This window comes from Meles meles, chromosome 2 (genome assembly GCF_922984935.1).
Source record: "Meles meles chromosome 2, mMelMel3.1 paternal haplotype, whole genome shotgun sequence".
Taxonomy (NCBI): Eukaryota; Metazoa; Chordata; class Mammalia; order Carnivora; family Mustelidae; genus Meles; species Meles meles.
In genome coordinates, this window is record NC_060067.1 from 143,639,142 (window position 1) to 143,650,551 (window position 11,410).

General features: G+C 41.8%; 1 non-coding gene across 1 annotated transcript; it reads left to right on the forward strand.

The window, feature by feature from the left end:
- Positions 1-5,244: 5,244 nt before the first annotated feature.
- Positions 5,245-5,351, forward strand: LOC123937757. Its single transcript, XR_006817555.1, has one exon. It is a non-coding gene; the product is annotated as a U6 spliceosomal RNA (small nuclear RNA).
- Positions 5,352-11,410: the final 6,059 nt, after the last annotated feature.

Here is an 11,410-nt window from a genome sequence, read left to right on the forward strand (position 1 = left end):
GAAAAAAAATGTTTTAAATTTAACTTTGAAAGACTAAAGAATCATGAGGAAAAAGTCATAAATTCTATGTGCTGCATTCCCCTAGCTCTGGCATTCTGCAGTTCTCATTGATTAGTGAACTTGGTCTTGGCTGGATGCTCTTGCTAATCTTCTGGGGAAGGTGCCTGGTGCAGTGATTCTCAAATGTCTTTGCCCGAGGTGGAATTGTACTGCCCTTGCCAGGGGGTGGGCTAAGTAATCTGTTAGGGTTTCCTCTCCGGAGCTTTTGTTTCCTGAACACTTTCCATACAGCTTTGGAGGACAAGAATGAGGATGGCTGCCTCCCAATCTCCAGCCTGTAGGAGCTGAGACCTTGAGGCCCCACTGCTCAGTGATGCCTCAGGGAAAAGCAGTCACTCCTGTCTCCCTGGTCTCTGGCCACACTCTGAGCTCACCTAGCCTGTGACTGAGTGTTTCTATCTCTGGCCCCCGGCCCTGTTTGGAGTGTCCAAACCCAGCAGATTCCTGCCATGCACTCCTGCACCGCTCCTCCCGGAGGACAAGGAGGGGGTCTCCCTGGATCTGCCACTTGTGGGGCCCCTGCTTGAAGGGCAGTGGCCTGACTGTGCCTTGGATCATGGTTTAAGGTAACCCTGAGCTGAGAACCCATTGCTTGCTTCTGTCTCTGCAGCTGGCTTCCCCACTCTGATACCTAGGACTCTGCCACACTAAAACACCCCTGGTCTTTTTGTGTCCCTGCTGGTCCTGAGACCATACTGTCCCTGCAAGGGCTGCCCTACCCCACCCCCCAACCCCCCCACCCCTGCTTAGCCTCTAGAGTGACGTCCCTCAGTGGAGCAGACTTCTTTTTTTTTTTTTTAAGATTTTATTTATTTATTTGACAGAGAGACAGATCACAAGTAGGCAGAGAGGCAGGCAGAGAGAGAGAGGGAAGCAGGTTCCCTGCTGAGCAGAGAGCCCAATGTAGGGCTCAATCCCAACACCCTGGGATCATGACCTGAACCGAAAGCAGATGCTTAACAACTGAGCCACCCACGCGCCCCTCTATATACTTCTTATAAGTGGAAATAGATAGTATTTGTCTTTTTGTGACTGGCTTATTTCACTTAACATAATGTCCTTAAGGTTTATCCATGCTATAAATATGTCAGAATTTCTTTCTTTTTTAAGTCTGAATAATATTTCACTGAGTGTATATACATATTTTGCTCATCCATTCATCTGTTGAAGGACACTTAGGTTACTTCCACCTTTTGGCTATGGTGAGTAATGTGCTATGAACATGGGTATACAAATATCTCTTTGAAATCATGCTTTTGGGTATATACTCAGAAGTAGAATTGCTGGATTAAATGGTAATTCTATTTCTAATTTTTTTGAAGACCGCCATACTGTTTTCCACAGCAGTGGTACCATTTTAAATTCCCACCAACTATTAGTGAACAAGGATAATAATTTCACTGTTATTTCCTTGGGTTTTGTTTTTTTTTTTTTTTTTTTTAATGATCAAACCTAACAGGTGTGACGTGATTTCTTGTTTGCAGTTTGCTTTACATTTCCCTAATGATTAGTGACATTGAACAACTTTCCATGTGCTTTTTGGCCATTTGTATATCTTTTTTGATGAAGTGTCACTTTGAGTTCTTTGTTATTTTTTAATCATTATTTCTTTTCTGTTATATTTGTTAAGTTGGAGGAATTCTCTATATATTCTGGATATTAATTCTTTATTAGATATATAATTTACAAATATTTTCTCCTGAAGTCAGTCTCTTGTAGCTCTTGTAGATAACATTCAGTTGATCATATGTATGCTTGTTTGTTTGGTTAGCTGGTTTTACTGATTATGCTTTATTAATCTCTCAATCTGTCTTGATTGGAAAACTTAAACATTTACATGTAAAGTAATTACTGATAAAGGACTTACATAATTTTGTTTTTTGTTTTCATCTTATTGGTTTTTCTGGTCCCTCATTTCCTACATTACTTTTTCTCTTGTGCTTAATTTATTTTTTGTAGTTTAATATTCCAATTATTTCTTCATTTCATTTTATGTATATTCTTTAGCTGTTTACTTTGTGGTTACCATGAGGATTACATAACATCCTAAAGTTAGAACACTCTAATTTGAATTTCTGTCAGCTTAACTTCAACAACATACAAAAAATTCTGCTCCCGGGGCACCTGGGTGGCTCAGTGGATTAAGCCTCTGCCTTCAGCTCAGGACATGATCTCAGGGTCTGGGGATCAAGTCCCACATCAGGCTCTCTGCTCCACGGGGAGCCTGCTTCCTTCCCTCTCTCTGCCTGCATGTGATCTCTCTCTCTGTGTCAAATAAATAAAATCTTAAAAAAAAAAATTCTGCTCCCTTACAGTTTCATCCTGCCCTTTTAGCCACTGATATCACAAAATTACATCTTTATACATTGTGTGCCCCCAAAATAAACTAATAATTATTTTAAGTACATAAATCTCAAGGCACCTTGGTGGCTCAGTTGGTTAAACATCTGCCTTCAGCCTGAGCCTTCAGCTCAGGTCATGATCCCCGCATCCTGGATCCCAGGATGTGGATCCCAGGGAGCCACATTGGGCTCCCTGCTAAACAGGAAGTCCGCTTTTCCCTCTGCTTCTCACCCCATTTGTGCTCTCTCTTGCTCACTCTCTCTCTCAAATAAATAAATGAAATCTTTTTAAAAAACTTAAATAAATAAATGCATTAGTCTCTTCAATTATGTAGAAAGCAAATATGATGTTAGAAACCAAAATTATAATAATACTAGTTTTTTTAGACTAATAATTTTATTGTATCTGTTAATCTCTTAAATCACACAGATAACAAAAAGTGAAATTAAAAACTATTATTAAAATTATGCTAGCTTTTGTAATTGCACATGTATTTATCTTTACTGAGTTCTTTAATTCTTCATACAGCTTCATATTGCTATCTAGCGTCTGTTCATTTCAACCTGTAGGACTCCCTTTATCATTTCTTTCAGGGCAGCTCTGATGATAAGTAATTCCCTCAGGTTTTGTTTATCTGGGAACATCTTAATTTTTCTGTCACTCTCAAAGGTTTTGCCACATATAGGGATCATGGTTGACATCTTTTCCTTTTAGCACTTTGAATATATCAGCTCACTACATTCTAGCTTCCAAAGTTCTTTTTTTTGTTTTGTTTTGCTTTGTTTTGTTTAAGATGTATTTAGGAGTTTGAAAGAGTGAGAGAGAGCCTGCACCTGTGCACACATGCACAGGAGTTGGAGAGCAGAGGGAGAGGGAAAGAGAATCTCAAGCAGATTCCCTGCTGAGTGCTGAGCCTGACACAGGGCTCACACTCACAACCCTGAGATCATGACCTGAGATGAAACCAAGAGCAGGCTGCTTAACCAACTGAGACACCAGGTGTCCCTTCTCCAAAGTTTCTAATGAGAAATTTGCTGACAGTCGTACTGAGGATGCCTTATATGTGACCAACAACATTTCTTGCTGCTTTCAAGATTTTCTTTTTCTTTGTCTTGGAAAAGTTCAGTATAATGTGTGTTGGTCTAAGTCTTTTGAATTCATCTTGGAGTTCATTGAGTTTCTTAGATGTTTATGCTCATGTCTTTCATCAAATTTGGGACATTTTCAGTTATTATTTCTTCAAATATTCTCTCTCCCCTTTTTCTCTCTCAAGACATTCCCCTCTCTTTCTGAGACCTTATGTGTACGTTGGTCTGTTTGATGGGGTCCTATAGGTCCCTTAGGCTCCATTCATTTTTCTCAATATTTTTCTTTCTGTTCCTCAGATGCAATAATTTCCATTGCTTTATCTTCAAGTTCACGGATTCTTCTTCCTGCTCAAATCTGCCTTTGAATGCCTGTAGTGATTATTTTTATTTCAGTTATCATACTTTTCCATTACAGAATTTCATTTTGGTTTCTTTTTAGGTTTTCTGTCTCTGTTTTATTTCCATTCTGTCCATACATCCTTTTCTTAAATTTCTTTATGCTTTTTTTTTTTTTTTTTTTTTTTAGTTTTTGAGCATCTTTACAATAGTTATTTTGAAGTCTTTGTCTCATGGATCTGCCATCAGGTCTTTTTCAGGAACAATTTCTGTTGATTCATTTCTTTCCTTTAAATGGACCATACTTTCTTGTTTCTTTGTATACCTTGTGATTTTGTTGTTGAAAATTGAACGTTTGAATAAAAAATGTGTTAACTCAAGAAATTAGATTCTCTTCCTTCCTCAGTGTTTACTGTTTTTTTTGTTTTGTTTTTGTTTTTGTTTTTTTTAGTGTTTACTGTTTTTTTGATTGTTGTAGGCTATCTCTGTGCCAAGGATCAGTCTGATGTGTAAATTTAGTCTTCTCAGGTCTTTTCTGAACCTATACCTTTTCCTGGGCATGTGCATTGGCTTTTAAATTTCTCTCACATAAGTTGTTGTTTTTGAGTGTTCTAGTCTTTAGCACCTAGCTCCTAAAAGAGGGGGAAAGAAAGAAAGAAAGAAAGAAGGAAAGAAAGGAAGAAAGAAAAGAAAAGAGAAGAGAAGAAAAAGAAAAATGAAAGGAGGCAGGGCACCAGCCCTTTTAATACCCTAGAGGTCAGTTCAGTAGGAGCTAGAGGAGCTTATAACAATGAAGGGAGGACTAACAACAATGGCTGCCTACCTCTTTGTTTACATCACTAAGATCAGAAGCAGCATCAGCAATTAGAACACAGATCATTAATGTTTGGAGGACAGGGTCCTTTTTGCCCACCTGGCTCCCACAAGCCATTGCAAACTGCTCCAAAAACACATGCACAGCTGTGGCCTGTGCTTAGCTGCCATGGGACTGGAGGTGGAGGATAGGTACCTGCCAGTATACTAAAAGCTGAAAGTGACCACAATTTACCATCCAAGTCTCCAAGCCTTCAATAGACTCCAGAGTTCCAAAATAGTTACATCAGACAGATCTTACTGACAACATTGTTTTCTGGATGGGGAGACAGATTCCTGGTGTTTCCTACTCTGCCACCTTCTCAGAATCTTTTGTTGATTCTGACCCTTTTTTTTCCAGCTCTGTGAGCTACTCCAGTATCTATCCAATAAATCTAATGCTTGACTAAGCTGTTTTGGCATACTGTCACTTATGACCAATAGAATCCTTAAAAATACACCTGGGTTCTGTTCCAACACTGTAGAAAATTCAATATTTTCCCCATAGTTGAGTACAACCATACATGGCCAGCAGTAACTGAAGGCTTCAAAAGTTTAAGACACATATTCACTTCAGCAGAACAAAAACTAAAAATTGGAATTATACAGAGAAGATTAGCATGGCCCCTGTGTAAGGGTGACATGCAAATTCATGAAGCATTCCATATTTTTTAATCATGGAACACTACATCAAAAACTAATGATATACTGTATGGTGACTAACATAACATGTAAAAAAAAAAGTTTAAGGCACTATTAACTCAAACAGAAAATTTCCGTAGTACTTTTGCTAGCAACTTCACGATCAAGTATATTATAACTAGGAGAGGAAAAACCTACCATGTTCCCAGTCTGTGGTTATCTGTCTCAGCTGAGGTCTGCCTTAGAACACTAAGCAATGATAATGACAGTATCTGGTGCAATGAAAGGGTAGCATGTGAAGAATGGGTTACAAGCTATGTGGCCACACCCCTGCAGACTCTAAGCCAAGGATGAATGACGGCCCAGCAAGACCAAAGAAATGACCCAGAGGTAGCAAGTGAGACATAGCTTTATTGGAGAAGATTACGCACAGGAAGTCCAGATGTAGCAGACTAGACAAAGCATTTGCTGCTGGGATCTGCATGCAGCAAGCTTTTGTCCTGTAGCAACTAGCCTAGCAACTATTTGGAGCCTTTTCCCTCTTTGCTTGACCAGAGTTCCAAGGAAATCAAGGCCTGCCATCCAGACTTTTTTTTCAGTAACCTCTACTCCTAATATGGAGCTCAAATTCACAACTCTGAGATCAAGACTCTCATGCTCCACCAACTGAGCCACCCAGATATCCCCAGACATTCTTCATTACCAAAGAGATCCTACAGTTTGTCCACCAGTGAAGCCCCTGACCTTGAACACCAAACGATATGTGTTTTTTTTTTTCCATATATCCTACCTGATGAGAATATAGAGGAAGGATGGGATCTGTATATTCTCAAGATAGTGGTTAATGGGGGAATTCAGGCTGTGCTTATACAAACCAGCCTTCCAGCACATACTGTACTCTCCATACTAATATGCCCTGAATGGCCTCTATGTAGGTAATTCTACATACCCTCTTCCTAGATATCCCTGGGGCCAGTATGACAAGGTGCATTGCAACTAAATCCCACAGCAACAGTACAAGCCATAGCACCTAAATAACAGGAAAACACAATGGTTAAGAAACTATAGAAAATATTTTGCCAGAAAGAAGGCAAGTGATTTAACTGAGCATCACCAGGGTCAGTAGCCAGGGAATCAATACATTTAATGTGTATGTTTAAACAACTCTGGCTTGGGAAATGCTGTAGGAATAGCTAGTATATACACGCAGCATTCTGTCTTGATAAGAGTACATGTCCCTCCTTGTGCTGCGGTTAACATGTCAAGAGCCACTCTATTTTGCAGAACTACCTGTCTTATTTAGGAACTCTCCTCAGTAAGGAGGGTGATGGCCTTACAGGGGAGTTAAAGGTGACAACTGTGTGTTTGGCTAGGGCCTCTCCTTGCCATCTACACTCATGGTGGCCATGAAGGAGGAGAAAATGGAGAGGAGATAGAACCACCAAGATGTTCTTTGGGTTCTATGTCGGGGCCTGACCACACCCCAATTGATAGATTTGTCCTGTAAGCAGGTGGGTAAATAGCCTGATAGGTAGGGGCGCCCCTAGGTGCACTGTGAGTTTGGTTATAGAGTAAGTAGAGCTAGCCATGGGTACCCCATGCCCATAGCCATCCCCATGGAGAAGGGAAGGCACCTTTGTCTCCTTAGCCAGGTATCCACAATAATGAGTATAGTGTGATTGCTTTGTGGTGTGTCTATCCACCCTACGTTATGACCTGGAGGATTTATGGTCCTGTTTTGCTGCTCTGTGCACGATGGGGCTATTCCCATAGCTTGTACTGGGTTGCAGTTAATTATCCCAGGCCATCCCAAATGGCATATTCTATTGGAAGAGTCTTATTTATCTGCTCTCGTATCAACAGGAAATTTTTCCCCTTTATGTCTTTTGGAAGGGGGAGCCAGATACCTGGGGAACATGTGTCAGTCCAGGTTGGAGCAAGGTGTTATACCAAGTGTCGAAGCTTTTCCAAGTGCCAAGGTTGACAATTTAGATTTGCCAGAGGAGGCCCACAGTCACTGATGGGGGAATTGACTACATACCTGACAGTTGGTCTTATTCTGTATAGAAGCCATAGTCAGAGTTTCCCATGCAGAATCTAAAAGCAAAAATGTAAGCTGTTTAGTAGCCACCACAAAAGAAAAGTCATGATAGTTTAATAGAATGCAGGAGGTGGTGGTGCTCTGGGATCACACCACCCAACTGTGGTTTGGCTCTAAGTGTGTAGTAGCCGATCATTGGCCTCCCTGGTGGGGTAAGCCTGAAAATGGTAGTGGGCATATAGCAATGCTCCATAGGTGAATATGATAGTGTCCTCTTCTTTATGAGAGGCCTGGAGTTGTGTACCTTCATTGTCTTTGGTGGAGGGGGTGAAGAAATGGGATGATGGTTAGGTTCTGTTCTCTCCCTATTCCCCATCAGGCCAAAAACCTGAACCATCGTGGACTTCTTTTTCTTTTTCTTTTTAAGATTATTTATTTATTTATTTGACAGAGAGAGAGAGAGACGCAGAAGAGAGAGGGAGCGCAAGCATGGGGAGCAGGAGAGGGAGAAGCAGGCTTCCCACCGAGCAGGGAGCCCGATGTGGGCCTCAATCCCAGGACCCTGGGATCATGACCTGAGCCAAAGGCAGGTGCTTAATGACTGAACCATCCAGGCGCCCCATCATGGACTTCTTTGCCATTTCCAGGGCCATCTAATTATATGTTCCCTGGTAGATGGATCTTGTGGCAGGACGATAAAATGTTACTGTGTGCCTCTACCTACAGCAGAAAACATCCTTCCTGCATGCTGTCTACTTGTATTCTAAGGATGCCGTCAGGTCCTTGAGGGAGTAGAGTACAGGCACTGGACTGATTGGAATGTACCTGTTCATTTAATGTCCTATTAACAGGCAGCTTGTCCAAAAGACCTGTGAATGGATTTCTTGTCCCAATTGTTACAACAGTCTGTTCATGCGTTCTGTCAGTCCAGGTGCAGTGGGATTGTATAGTAGATGGAAATGCCAATGGATGTCTTGAGTGTTGGCCTACTCTTGCAATGTCCTGTAAAGTGGAGACCTTGTCCCTGGCAATGGTAGTGGTACCCATAGGCAGCACACAAACTATTCCAGACCAAGGATTATGGCCTTCTGTGTAGCACGCTTACTGGGGTTGGCTTGCAGGAGTCCTGAGTAAGTATGTCAGTACAAATCAAAGTATAACAGCAGCCATCAGAGAGGGGCAGGGGACCAATGCTGTCAGTCTGCCATCTCTGAATACAGTGCCACTCCCTTGTTATCTGTCTAGTGTCACTCAACAAAGATCATGCCTATTCCTGGGCACAGATTGAGCATTGTTAGCATATGGTTACAATGTCTTTGTAACACCACAGTAAGCCCATTATTAGCAATGGCCCACAAGGTCTGTTGTCCTCTGTGTGCCATCTTCTTGTGTAACTAGGTTACGATGTCTTCTCTCATCAAATCTTCCAGGAGGCAGAGGTGGACCAACTCATAAGCCTGTTGATTACCTGGCGGGGAGCATGCTGTGTGTTTGTCTACATAGTAAACAGTGATATTCGTATCTTGTATGCACTGGAGTATGTCCTTCTACATGCCATTGCCCCAGAGCACATGCCCCGCCACCATCCATTCCTGGACCTCCCCCTGGAGAAGCCACATGGTCAACTCTTTGTAGACTGTCCCCCTATCTGTCCATATAAGAAGGGGGTCAGGTTCATGGAGGAGCACCATTCACGCTGCTCAAAGGTCAGTCCATTGATCTCTATGTCCAGTGCCAGTCTATCCAGATATTTCCAGTTAAGGGCTGGATGGCAATGGCTGCCCAGGTGCAGGGTTTGACCCTTGCTGAGCCATCAGCATACCAAGCATGCTCGGGGATGGGTCCATCTCCTTCCTGCATGAAGGATGGCAGCTGGGGCGGCTCTGTTGCCTCAGTTAATGGCTGTTCTTCCATAATAACATAAGTTACAGGGCCAAGAATGGAGTGCAGCTCCCCACTAAGGGGACTGTTTGTCACGTCCCACATTGTTGCAATAAGCATGCCATTTCACTGTAGCGGGGTCTGGGCGCTGCCTGACTTGGACTTTTGGGATGTATCCTTTAGCCATCCCACTGTAGGATGTGAGGGGGGCCAGTTAACAGGATCTCTTCAGTTACATCTTCTAGTTGCTGTAAGACATGGTAAGTAACACACAGCTATTGTTCTAAAACACTATGTCAGGTCTCAGCTCCTTTCCATAAATGTGGAATTGCCATAGCCCCATCCAAACCCTTCTTGGTAACTGGCTGCCTCCAATTCACATACTTATCCCCGTATAAGAATGCCTAAGGCTTGGATGTGTTTAACAACTCTCTTGTCTTGTTCGAATCTTTGCTTACCTTTGAGGACCAGTTCCATGGGCTTCCTTTTCTACCAATCTGTAAAGAGCCGAAGAACTTAAACCAGGTAAGGGCAAAAAGGATGCCGATAGCCTAAGAAGCTGAGGAAAGTTTGGAAGTGCTTTGGGGTGGTGAAGAAGGGGTATACCTCTATTTTATCAGTGACCGCCTCAGGAACAACTCTTGTCTTACCTGACCAGATAACACCCAAGTACTTGACTGGTAAGCCAGGACCCTGAATTTTCTGTGGGTTCATTGTCCATCCTCTCTTGTACATGCTCTGGCAAAGCCTGCAAGAGGCCCCACAGCAGAGGCAGTCTTCCCATGTCAACATTATATCCTCAATGCCATGGGCCCACCTCACTGATTTGGGGAAGGAGAACAAGAGGTCCCCAGCTACCATCCCATGACATACTGTGGGGCTCTGCAGGTAGCCTTGGGGGAGCACTTGAAAGTTTTATCATTGTCCCTCCTACATGAATACAAATTGATCTTAGTTATCATAAAACTGCACTTGTCAAAGTCTTTTCCATGAATCTCCTGGAAAATGAAGCACTTTTGTAGGAATATTTTTTGCCAAGGCATCAGAGTAAAACCGTAACTCTAAATAATAAAAGGGACTCCTGGGTGGCTCAGTTGGTTAAGGGTCTGCCTTCAGCTCAGGTCATGATCTCAGGGTCCTGGGATTGAGCCCCTCATTGAGCCCCACATTAGAGTCCCTGATCAGTAGGAAGTCTGCTTCTCCCTCTTCCTCTAACCCTCCCCCTGTTCATGGTCTCTCTCTTTCTCTCTCAAATGAATAAATACAATCTTTAAAATAATAATAATAAAATACTTTAAAATGGGCATGGGTAAAGATCTGATGAGCATTTCATATAACCTGGTAAAGGCAAAACACAAACTTTATTTTTCTGGGAAATTTTTAAAAAAACAACTTTGTTTACAATTTCTTATCAAGCACAGACCCACAATTTAAGAAAACTTTGTTATTTTTAACAGAGAGAAAAACCTAATCCTAATCTTATACCAATGGACTTTTAAAATGTGTTCATTCCAAATTCTTTTCCAAAGATTTCCCTTCATGAACCTTCTACAACTTTCTTTTTCATTTAGATTTTATCCTAAGTTTTCCCTCTCTAAATAACTAGTCTCATTTCAGGACAAATTTACCTATTTTTCCTTAACAAAAATGTTTTCTCATTCTTCATACCTTTTTTATTTTATTTTTTTAAGATTTTATTTATTTATTTGACAGAGAGAGATCACAAGTAGGCAGAGAGGCAAGCAGAGAGAGTGAGAAGGAAGCAGGCTCCCTGCCGAGCAGAGAGCCCGATGCGGGACTTGATCCCAGGACCCTGAGATCACGACCCGAGCCGAAGGCAGTGGCCCAAACCACTGAGCCACCCAGGCGCCCCACTTCTTCATACCTTTTTTACACATCTCCTACTTTCCCTACACTCAGAGCTGTTTTCCTTATCATTTCTAGGAGGCTGTATTACAAAGAGCCTTCCCCTCTCCTTTTTTTCCCTTCAATCTCTATGGGCACTGTTTTGGTTATTTCCTGCAATATTTATATCTAAAAGACATGGTAAGATTTACAACTTCAAGGGACAGAGAAAGAATTCAAGTTTTCTCATAGGAGTTTTGGGAGAGAAATTGTATTTAAAATTGCTCTTTTTATTTGGAGTTAGAAAACATGGGACATTTTG